Here is a 9,741-nt window from a genome sequence, read left to right on the forward strand (position 1 = left end):
AAAAAAAAAAAAAAAAAAAAAAGGAGGGGGTTTATATCTGTATTAGTGCAACTGAGGAAATGATTTTTTTTATTTAATTAATTTAAATAGCTACATGCTACCATTCGTTCAGAATATTCAGAAAACAGTATTTCAATTTTATTTGTATATAAATAGATAGATAACAACAAAAACAATGTCCAATCACACTTGGAAAGTCCTTTATATTTTGCAAAGTTCTTCACTTTATAATCTGATCAAATACAAGGTAAGAGAATTTTAGAAGTGGAAGCACAAATTTAGCTAAAGTGACTAATTTTACAAATGAGAATAATGAAGTTGAACAAAGGCTAATGCACAGTCCAAGGTCATAAAGCAAGCAAGGAGCACAGTTAAGAGTAGCTTGGGGGCCAGGATGTAGCTCAGTGGCACCATGCCTGCCAGACAAGCACAAGATCCTTAGTTTGATCCTGTCCCAAAAAAGAGTAGCACCTAAAAAAGGGTCAAAGACCTAAATGTAAGAACTAAAAATATAAAACTCTTAGAAGAATGAGAGGAAAATAGAAATAAGGTTTCATAACCTTAGATTTAACAATGATTTCTTAGATATAATACCAATAGTACAAACGACCAAAGGAAAGAAAAACAAATACATTGTATTTATCTAAACAAAAACTTTTCTGTTTTAAGATACCATCAAGAAAGTGAAAAGACAACCCAAGAGAAAATATTTTCAAATCATACATTTAATAGGGGAATTTTTGTATAAAACATATAAAGAAACTTTATAGCTTAATAATATAAAGACAATCCAATTAAAAAAGAGTAAAGGGGCAGGGACTGTAGCTCAGTGGTGCCACACCTGCCTGGCAAGTGCAAAGTCCTCAGTTTGATCCTCAGAAAAAAATTTAAAAAAAATAAAAACGAGTAAAGGGTGAACAGATGGTTCTCCTAAGAGCATATACAAATGGCAAATAAGCACACGGGAAGATGTAAATCAAAACTATAAGATACCACTTAACATCTATTAAGATGGCTATAGTTTTTTTTAAAAGATAAGTAAATAACAAGTCTATTTCATCCTTGATATTTTTTGTTTGTCCATTTTATTAGTACATGTTTGCAGTACTTGATATTCTTTCTTAAACATAGGCTGGATAAGGGCATTACTTTCTGCAAAAGCCTTGGAAATAAAATGTAATCTCCTTTACATGATAATACAAGATCCTTTTTGCTCTATCTGGGATGAGATGTGGGAATTTAAGAATTTAAGTTCACAAGGAGATTTTGATATCCAAATGATTCAAGGACCATTGCCTTAAACTTTTCCATCCAGATATAATTTCTCTCATATAAGCTTGCTAGAGGAACTGAACAGAACAACAAAAAACCCCGCTTACATTTTATCTTGGAAGGGGGAAGTAAAAAGACAGAATGTTTTAAAATGAAACACACTCTATATCAGAGGGCAATAAATACTACAAAGAGATCAATTGAGCATGAGTGGGAGGTGCCAAGGACAGGGGTTGCAATCTTATTTATTTTTATTTTATTTTGATTGATTGATTGAGACAATGATTTTCTTTGTATTCCAGTCTGTCCTTGAACTCAGTTATGTAGCCCAGGCTGGCCTCAGACTTACTACTACAATCCTCCTGCCTTAGCCTCTTGAGTGCTGGGGTTACAGGAATATGTCTGCACTCCCTGTTTAAAGGTCCCAATGATTTAAAAAAGTGTCACTGATTGACATCTGAGCAGGGACTTGAATAAATTGAAGGAGCAAGCCCCATAGGATTCTGACAAGCTGTCCAAGGAGAAAAAACACCAAATAAAATTGCCCAGGAGTGGCGTTTTATTATTTGAGAAGTTAAGCTGTTTTGTGAAATAAGAGAAAAGGAAAAATAGGAAGTTAAGATCAGACAAGTAATAAAGGCAAAATCATGCAGGGCCTTGAAAGCCAATATAGAGACTTTGTTTTTATTCTAATAATTTGGTGTAATGGTTCATTTTAGGTATAAATTTGACCTTATTAAAGAATGCTAGAAATCTGATAAAGCATTATTTTGAGTGAATCTGTAAAGGTAGTGTACAGAAAAGATTAGTGTTTGCATCTGAGTGGACTAAGAGGAGAATATCCAACCTCAGTACCATTCAATCGGCCTACTAGGAGAGAGTGAATACAGAAAGTAAACATGTCTCTTCTCTAAGACCAGTCTTCTGGGGCCTTCAACATCAGAACTATAGGCTCACAGTTCTTTGGAGTACAGGTTTAAACACTACCAGCTTCCCTGGATCAAAGGCTTTTGGCCTTGGACTGAGTTAATGTACCTGTATCCCAGGATCCCACCTTGCACAATGTCTGTTGTGTGCTCCTTAGCTATCATAATTATGTAAACCAATTCCCCTAATAAATTCCTTCTCATCTATCTATCTATCTATCTATGTATGTTCAGTTTCTCTGGAGAACCCTTACTACTATAGATAGAAGTCAGGAGAGTGCTCTGAGAAAAAGTGTCATGATTTGACTTCACTTAAGATTACTGACTAATTAGGTGGCAGGAAGGTAAGAGGAGAAGTAGGTCATTTAGGACAGTATTGAAATAGTCTAGATAAAAGATGATGGTGATTGACAGCCAAGGATTTAGCTCAGTGGTGGCACTGCCACCTGCCTTGTAAGCACAAGGTACTGAGTTCTATCCCCAGTACAAAAAAAAAAAGATGATGGTGGTTGAATGAGTGTGGAAGTAGTGATTATAGTGGTGGGAAGTAGTCATGTCTTTGATGTATTTTTATGATCAAGCTGACAGAAATTGCTAATGAATTGAATACAGGATTTGCGAGGGAGAAAGACGTCAAAGATGACTCCAAGGCTGATTTGAGAAACTGGAATGATAAAAATGTCTTTACTGGGATGAGAACTATGTGAGGAGCAGGTCTGCAGTAAATAATGGAACTTTCATTTGGCCTTAGCTACAGATGCTCAAGAGTTCTGCTTAGGATAATGCTTGATACATAATAAATGCTGTGTAAAGATTACCCATTAATACCACTATAAATATTATTTCTACCACCAGTGGTTACCACTTACTGAATACCCACTGCTATGATTTAGATCTAAAGTGTTTCCCAAAATATCATATATTCAGATGTGGAGCTTTTGGAAGGTGATTAGATCATGGGAGTGCAATACTCATCAGTTAATCCACTGAATACAGCTATATCTGCTGTTAAGGAGGGGTGGGCCCTGGTCAGGAGAGATAGGTCATTGAGGGTGTGGCCAGGAAGAGTCTATTGTACCTGGTTCCTCTTTTTGAGCTCTGCTTCCTGGCTGCTGTGAGATTAGGTGTTTTCCTCCATCAGGCCCTTCCACCATGCCCTTTCTGCCATAGAGCCAGCCACCTATGGACTGAACCCACTGGAAACTGTGAGACAAATAATAAACCTTTCCTCCTGTACATTGTGGGCCTCAGGTAACTTGTCCCAGTGATGAGAAAGTGACTAATACCTACCACATTACAGGTACTGTTCTAAGAACTTATTAAGTCCCAATATGTCTTACAAGGTCACAATCCCCTTGCACGACTGGTATTACTTTTACTGTATTACAAATAAGTAAATTTAAGTCCACAGAAACTAAGTGACTTGTCCAAGTTTTCATAAGTCAGCTGTAAAGAAAGGTCAATTTCAAATCCACATCTCCTGACTGCAACATTCAGGCTACTTCGACTATACTAGATTCTTCTAGTCTCCCTTGTCTCCCTGCCTAGCCCTGGGTTTTCCTCTGAAATAGCACACCTTCAACCCTCTTTCAACTCAGGGGCCCTTGTGCTCTGCCTGGACACTGATAAATCTCACCATGGAGGCAGTTCACATCCTCCAAATACCTAGCACCCGCTGGGTTCCTGCTGAGCATACATGGGCAGTTACAAGAGAATAAAAGCAGTGTCTGCCTGATTTCTATTCTTGTCAGCTGTCTAGAATCTAAACTACAATATGATACCCCTCCGAGCTGATTTCAGTCTAAAAGCAAGACAAACTTAGGGGTAGCCACTGTGCAAGTCTTGTCCTCCTATCCCTCCAGGGTCAAGTGGAATTGCTTCTACTCCTTGGGACTGAACTTCAGAAAGTCTACTTTACTTTTGCCAGTTTCTCATCTTATTGAGAATAAAATATAAGGTTTTTATAAAAGCCTGTAAGATCTTATATGATTTTTACCTTGCACATCTACCTCTCCTACTATTCCTGTTTCCTGAACGCACCATACATGTTTCTGCTTGAGTCTTTGTGTTTGATCTTTCTCACACCTAAATATTCTTTTCTTTGAATATACAAATAGCATGCTCCCTCATTTCATTCCAGTCTCTGCTCAACTGTCACCTTATTAGAAATGCCTTCTTTAACCAATTTATATAAAATGGTTCCTCCACCCAGTGTTACTGTGCCTTCCCACCTTGCTTTGCTTTCCTAATTGATATTTATCTTACTGTTTTGTTCTATTATAACAGAATATAAGAATATTAAACTGGCACCAAAAAAAAATATGAGACTGGGCAATTCAGAATAGAACTTTCTTTCTCGCAGTTCTAGAGGCTGGGAAGTCTAAGACAGAGGGTCCAGCATCTGGCAAGAAGAGACTTCTTGCTGCCTCACAGCATGATAGAAAAGCAAGAGAGAGAATCCACTCCCGAAAGCCCCTTTTTAAAGGTAAGCTTACTTCTTAAAAACTCACTTATTAAAAATCACTTTCTTAAATGTCTCTCCTCCCATTACTACATTGACAATTAAATCACAATATGAGTTTTGGAGAGGACAAACATTTGTACCACAGCAACACCTATCACCTACGTTTTCTTGCTTATTCTTTCCCTCATTAGAGTAAATTATATAATAAGGATTCTGTTTATTTTTGTCTTATATCTTCAGTACACAGTACTCAGTCTTATATTCTCAGTTACCTCAGTTACCTTAAAATACATAGTAGCTGACTAAACAAAGGAACCATCCTTTACACTTCACCCAAGACAACTCTGACAGAAGCTTTATGTGCTTGGCACTTCTTGGCATGCCCCAGTCAACTAACTGGTTTCACATCCTCCAGTATCTACTTTTCAGAGAAGTCTCTACTGGAAGCTTATCTTGGGTTGAACAAGTGATGAAGAGCCCAGCAGTAGCAGAGTGGGAGAGAGAAAACAGAGATGCTAAAACTTCCCTCTTGATAAAGCTGGCTTTTACTTCCAAGCTTCTGCCCACTACTCCACAAGTAGCTTGCTGCTGCCCTCAAAATACCTAGAATATTTCTTTTAAAACAGCAGCAAAATCTATGATTTTGAAATATTAAGAGGAAAAGCCCATAGATTAAGGATGAATACTTCGAAATACCATTTATACAGTAGATTGCTGGTGCTTAAAATTAGTGTTTTAGTTTACAAAATACTGTGGAATTTTCAGACTATTACTATTTAAAAGTACTTTCTTATTTAAAATGAGATCTTAACTGCTATCTCACTTGATCCTCTGAAATAAGCAATGCAAAGATTATCAATTTCATTTGACAGATAAAGAATCAAAAGGCTTAAAGCTTAATGCCTTTTAGGATGAATACTGCAGGGAAATGAGAAAGACAGTGTCTGCCCAAATGAGGTTATGGCCTAGCCAGAAAAGTTTCAAAGTTAAATAGAAATAAAGATGCCACAATAATACAAGGGGTAAAACTGGGAACAGCCACAGTGCTCATCAAATTCTCTCCCCCAAAACGCAAAATTAAAACTAGACAAAGTGATCAAAAACAACTATTTCAGGCCTCTGATTTAAAAAAAATTGTGTTGGGGATCAAACTTAGGGTCTACCCCATACTAGGCAAGTATTCTACCACTGATCTAGCCCCAATCCCTAAAACAATGTAGTGGTCTTAGCCCACCCCTCTTCCTACACACACACACTGAGGATCAAACCTAGGGATTCCAGTATCCTAGGCAAGTATCCTATCACTGAGATACGCTTGCTACCTTAACTTTTTTCCTTCTTCCTGAAATGGGGTCTTGCTACGTTGCCCATAATGGTCTCAAACTCCTAAGCTCAACTGATCTCTCTACCTTAGCCTTCTAAATAACTGGAACTACAAGCATTCACTTATCTTTGATTTTTTTTTTTTTTAATACAGGTTCTCACTATGTTGCCCAGGCTGACTAAATTCCTTGGCTTAAAGGATCTTCCTACCTCAGCCTAGTAAGTAGCTGGGACTATGAATGTCTGCAACCAGACAGGACTCTGAAAATTAGCCAAAGCTATATACCAAAAATGTTTATTCAAGAAAAACTACTAAACCACATTAAGAACGGTGAGAGTTGGGGCCAGGGATTAAGCTCAGTGATGCCATGCCTGCCCTGAAAGTGCAAGGTCCTGAGTTTGATCCCCAGTATCAGAGGAAGGTTGGGAGAGAAGAATGGTGAGTCTGTAGTATGTTAGCTAGGGCTACCCTTGTTCCCCAGCCCCCAACTCTCTGGGATTAATTCTACCAGGGCAGGCTAGACCGGGCCAAGAGGATCACTGCTACCAGAGTGGGCTGATTTAATTTGAAACTGAGCAGAGAGAATCTCACGCCCAGAGTCATGGTTGAAATCAACAGTGAGACAATCTGGGGAACAATAATCCACAAAGGCCACTGCTGCAGTTACTCTGAGGTTACAATGCTAGTTGGGGCTGCCAACAGATCTGAGATAAGCCAGAGATTTAAAACGCAGTTCTGGGGGACAAAACTGCACAGTGAGTCTTAGTAAGCTTTCATTGATCTCCAGTATTCTGTGAGCTTTATATTCACTAAGGAGACAGTAGAGATAGAGAGAGTCCTCACTATCTAATGACATTGGATGAATTAATGGTAAACTGCCTAAACTTTACACCACAGATCTATCAGTAAAGAGTGAAAGCCTTTCAATTTGAGGGTTTAAGTAGCCCCTGACCAACCACTGCTGGTCACTAATCTATGCCAACCCAAGCTAAGTTTGAAAATTAAAACAAGAATTTTAAGAATATGAGTAGAGTCACACACTGCAAAGGTAATACTCTATGGTAAATCATTTAAATAAGTCACTGAACAATAACAACAAAAACCGGTAACACCACCCTCCTTGCACACATACACGTGTATGCATGTGAGTGGGGGAGGGGTGACTCAAAAGCTGCTACAATATATTATTTTTAAAATATACTCTTCAAGCTAGGTGTGGTGTCACAGGCCTATAATCCCAGCATTTGAGAGGCTGACGCTTGAGGAGTGCCACAAATTCAAGGCAACTGGGGCTACAGAGTGAGTTCAAGACCACCCTGGAACTACATGGCGAGACCTTGTCTCAAAAAAACTAAAACAATTAAATTAAATTAAACCAAATACACATACTATTCAGCAACAAAAAATCATAAAATATGCAAAGAAACAATACAATATGGCCCATTGGTGGGAAATAAAAACAGGAAACAACAGATTTTGCCTCTTAGGAAATCCAAATATTGACATCACCAGATGAAGACTTACAAGGCAGCTACTACAAATCTAAAAAGAACTAAAGAAAACCATATTTAAAGGATTAAAGCAACATACGATGATTCATCAAATATAAAATACCAATAAACAGAAATTATAAAAAGCAAAAAAAATCAAATTGAAATTGTACTCTAAAAAGAAACATTGATCAATATATATTATGCAATCTTAAAACAAAAAGAAAAAAATGAAAAAAAACTCAGAGACCTACAGAATATCCAACATACCAACATACAATGAGACTGCTAAAAAGAGAAGTAGGAAGAAAAAAAGCTCAAAGCTATAAGGCCCTAAATCTCCAAACGTGTGTTAAAAACAACAGAGATTAAACAACTGCTATGGTTTGGATATGATTTGAGCGTTGTCTCTCTATTATGGCTGAGATCCAGAATTAGCCCCCAGACTCTCATGCACTCAGAGGCAGGGCTTTAGGAGGGTGGTTGGATCATGAGTGTGCTGTACTCATGGTTAGATTCATCCACAGATGAGTTCAATGGTTCTGTGTGCTGATGAGATGTTAGGATGTAGGGCCTGGTAGGAAGAGGTGGTTCACTAAGGGCATGGCTCTCCCTATTACTCTCTTCATTCTCTGCTTCCCAATTGCTATGACATGAGTAGCTTTCCTCTGCCCAGGCCTTTCTACCATGCCATTTTTGTCTGGGAGCCAGCAAACCATGAAAAGATTGAGACTCCTGAAACCAAGAGCCAAAATAAACCTCTCATCCCTCTTAATTGTGCACGGTGTCAGGTATTATGTTTGCGTGAGGAAAAAAGTGACCAAGACACTCCCAAAAGTTCATGTGTTAGAAGCTTGGTCTTTAGGGTGGCAGTACTGGGAGGTGACATGGAAAGTTGAGAGGTGGGGCCTCCTGGGAAGTCCTTAGGTCATTGTGGGCATGACCTTGGAAGGGACTGTGAGATTCCAGCATTTCTGGCTCCTGTTTGGCAATGTGATTTCCTGCTCTCACAAATGCTACTACCATTGCCATCTCTATTCCCATACTCCTTTACTTTGGTCTCTTGTTATTAATAATCACCAGTACAAGGGGATGCAGCTGGGGAAAGTGAGGAACTTGTAAGAACCATGCTGTTTGGACTACCAGTTTATAAAAATGTGACTTAAGTAAGACTCTTCAGTTGTAACTAGCCTGCCTCAGATATTTTGCTATGATTTAAAAAAAACAGGGGGCCAGGAACTTAGCTCAGTGGTTCCACCTCCTGCCTTACAAGTGCAACGACCTGAGTTCGATTCCCGGTACCAAAACAAAAACAAAACAAACAAACAAACAAAAACAGAGTTGGGATTTAGCTTAGTGGTTCCGCCGCCTGCCTGACAAGCACAAGATCCCAAGTTTGATCCCCCATACCAAAAAACAGTACAACTATACATCCAAGAAATACAGTGAACCCCCAAGCTGTAAAAAACAAAAGGATTCACACCTATACACATTGTCATAAAACTACTGGACAAAAGAAAACACTAGTAAGATTAACACCTGAGTTCTTATAAAAACTAATGGAGGCCAGAATATGCTGAAAGAAGGGGGAGGGCACAGCACCACCCTGTCAAGCAAGAATTCTAATCCAGCAAACCTGGTAACCAAAAAAAAAAAAAAAAATCTTTATATATAAGGTCAACAATAGTTATATCTTAAATCAGATAAGAGAAAAATACTTATGCCATCACCTTTACTGGTGTTCTTTTTCATGTAGGTTTGAATTATTGTCTAGTATCCCTTCCCTTTCAACCATAGTATTTCTTTAGTAGTTTTGCATTTTTTTGTTTTGTTTTGTTTTGGTACTGGGGATCAGACTGGGAACCTTGTACTTGAGAGGCAGGCAGTGGAACCACTGAGCTAAATCCCTGGCCCCATAAAGATGTAATTCTTTTTTTTTTTTTTTTTTTTTTTTTTTTTTTGGTACCAGGGATCAAATTTGGGTCCTTGTGCTTGCAAGGCAAGCAACAGAACTACTGAGCTAAATCCCTGGCCAAAGATGTAATTCTTAATAACAAGAGTTCAAAGTAAAGAAGTATGGGAAGGGAGCTATTCTGGATCAAATTTTCTATACTTTACTGAAATTAGTTTTGCATCTGAAATATTGTAATGCAATAATAACAAATTAGGATGCATGATTTCCGAAGCAATCATTGAAAGAAGTTAAAACTTATAACAGTATCACCAATAAAAAGAAAAAAACTAATGATATATGTCACAACATAA

At 38.1% G+C, this 9,741-nt stretch overlaps 1 long non-coding RNA gene across 1 annotated transcript in view; it reads left to right on the forward strand.

Moving 5' to 3' along the window:
• LOC104847707 overlaps positions 1-4,668 on the forward strand; it is a 25,918-nt gene extending 21,250 nt beyond the window's left edge. Inside the window, exon 3 of the long non-coding RNA XR_776221.1 lies at positions 4,561-4,668. This is a non-coding gene — a long non-coding RNA (uncharacterized LOC104847707). The remainder of the gene's footprint in view (positions 1-4,560) is intronic.
• The last annotated feature ends 5,073 nt before the right edge of the window (positions 4,669-9,741 follow it).

Source organism: Fukomys damarensis, unplaced genomic scaffold, assembly GCF_012274545.1.
Source record: "Fukomys damarensis isolate Sample0158 unplaced genomic scaffold, DMR_v1.0_HiC HiC_scaffold_16, whole genome shotgun sequence".
Classification (NCBI taxonomy): domain Eukaryota; kingdom Metazoa; phylum Chordata; class Mammalia; order Rodentia; family Bathyergidae; genus Fukomys; species Fukomys damarensis.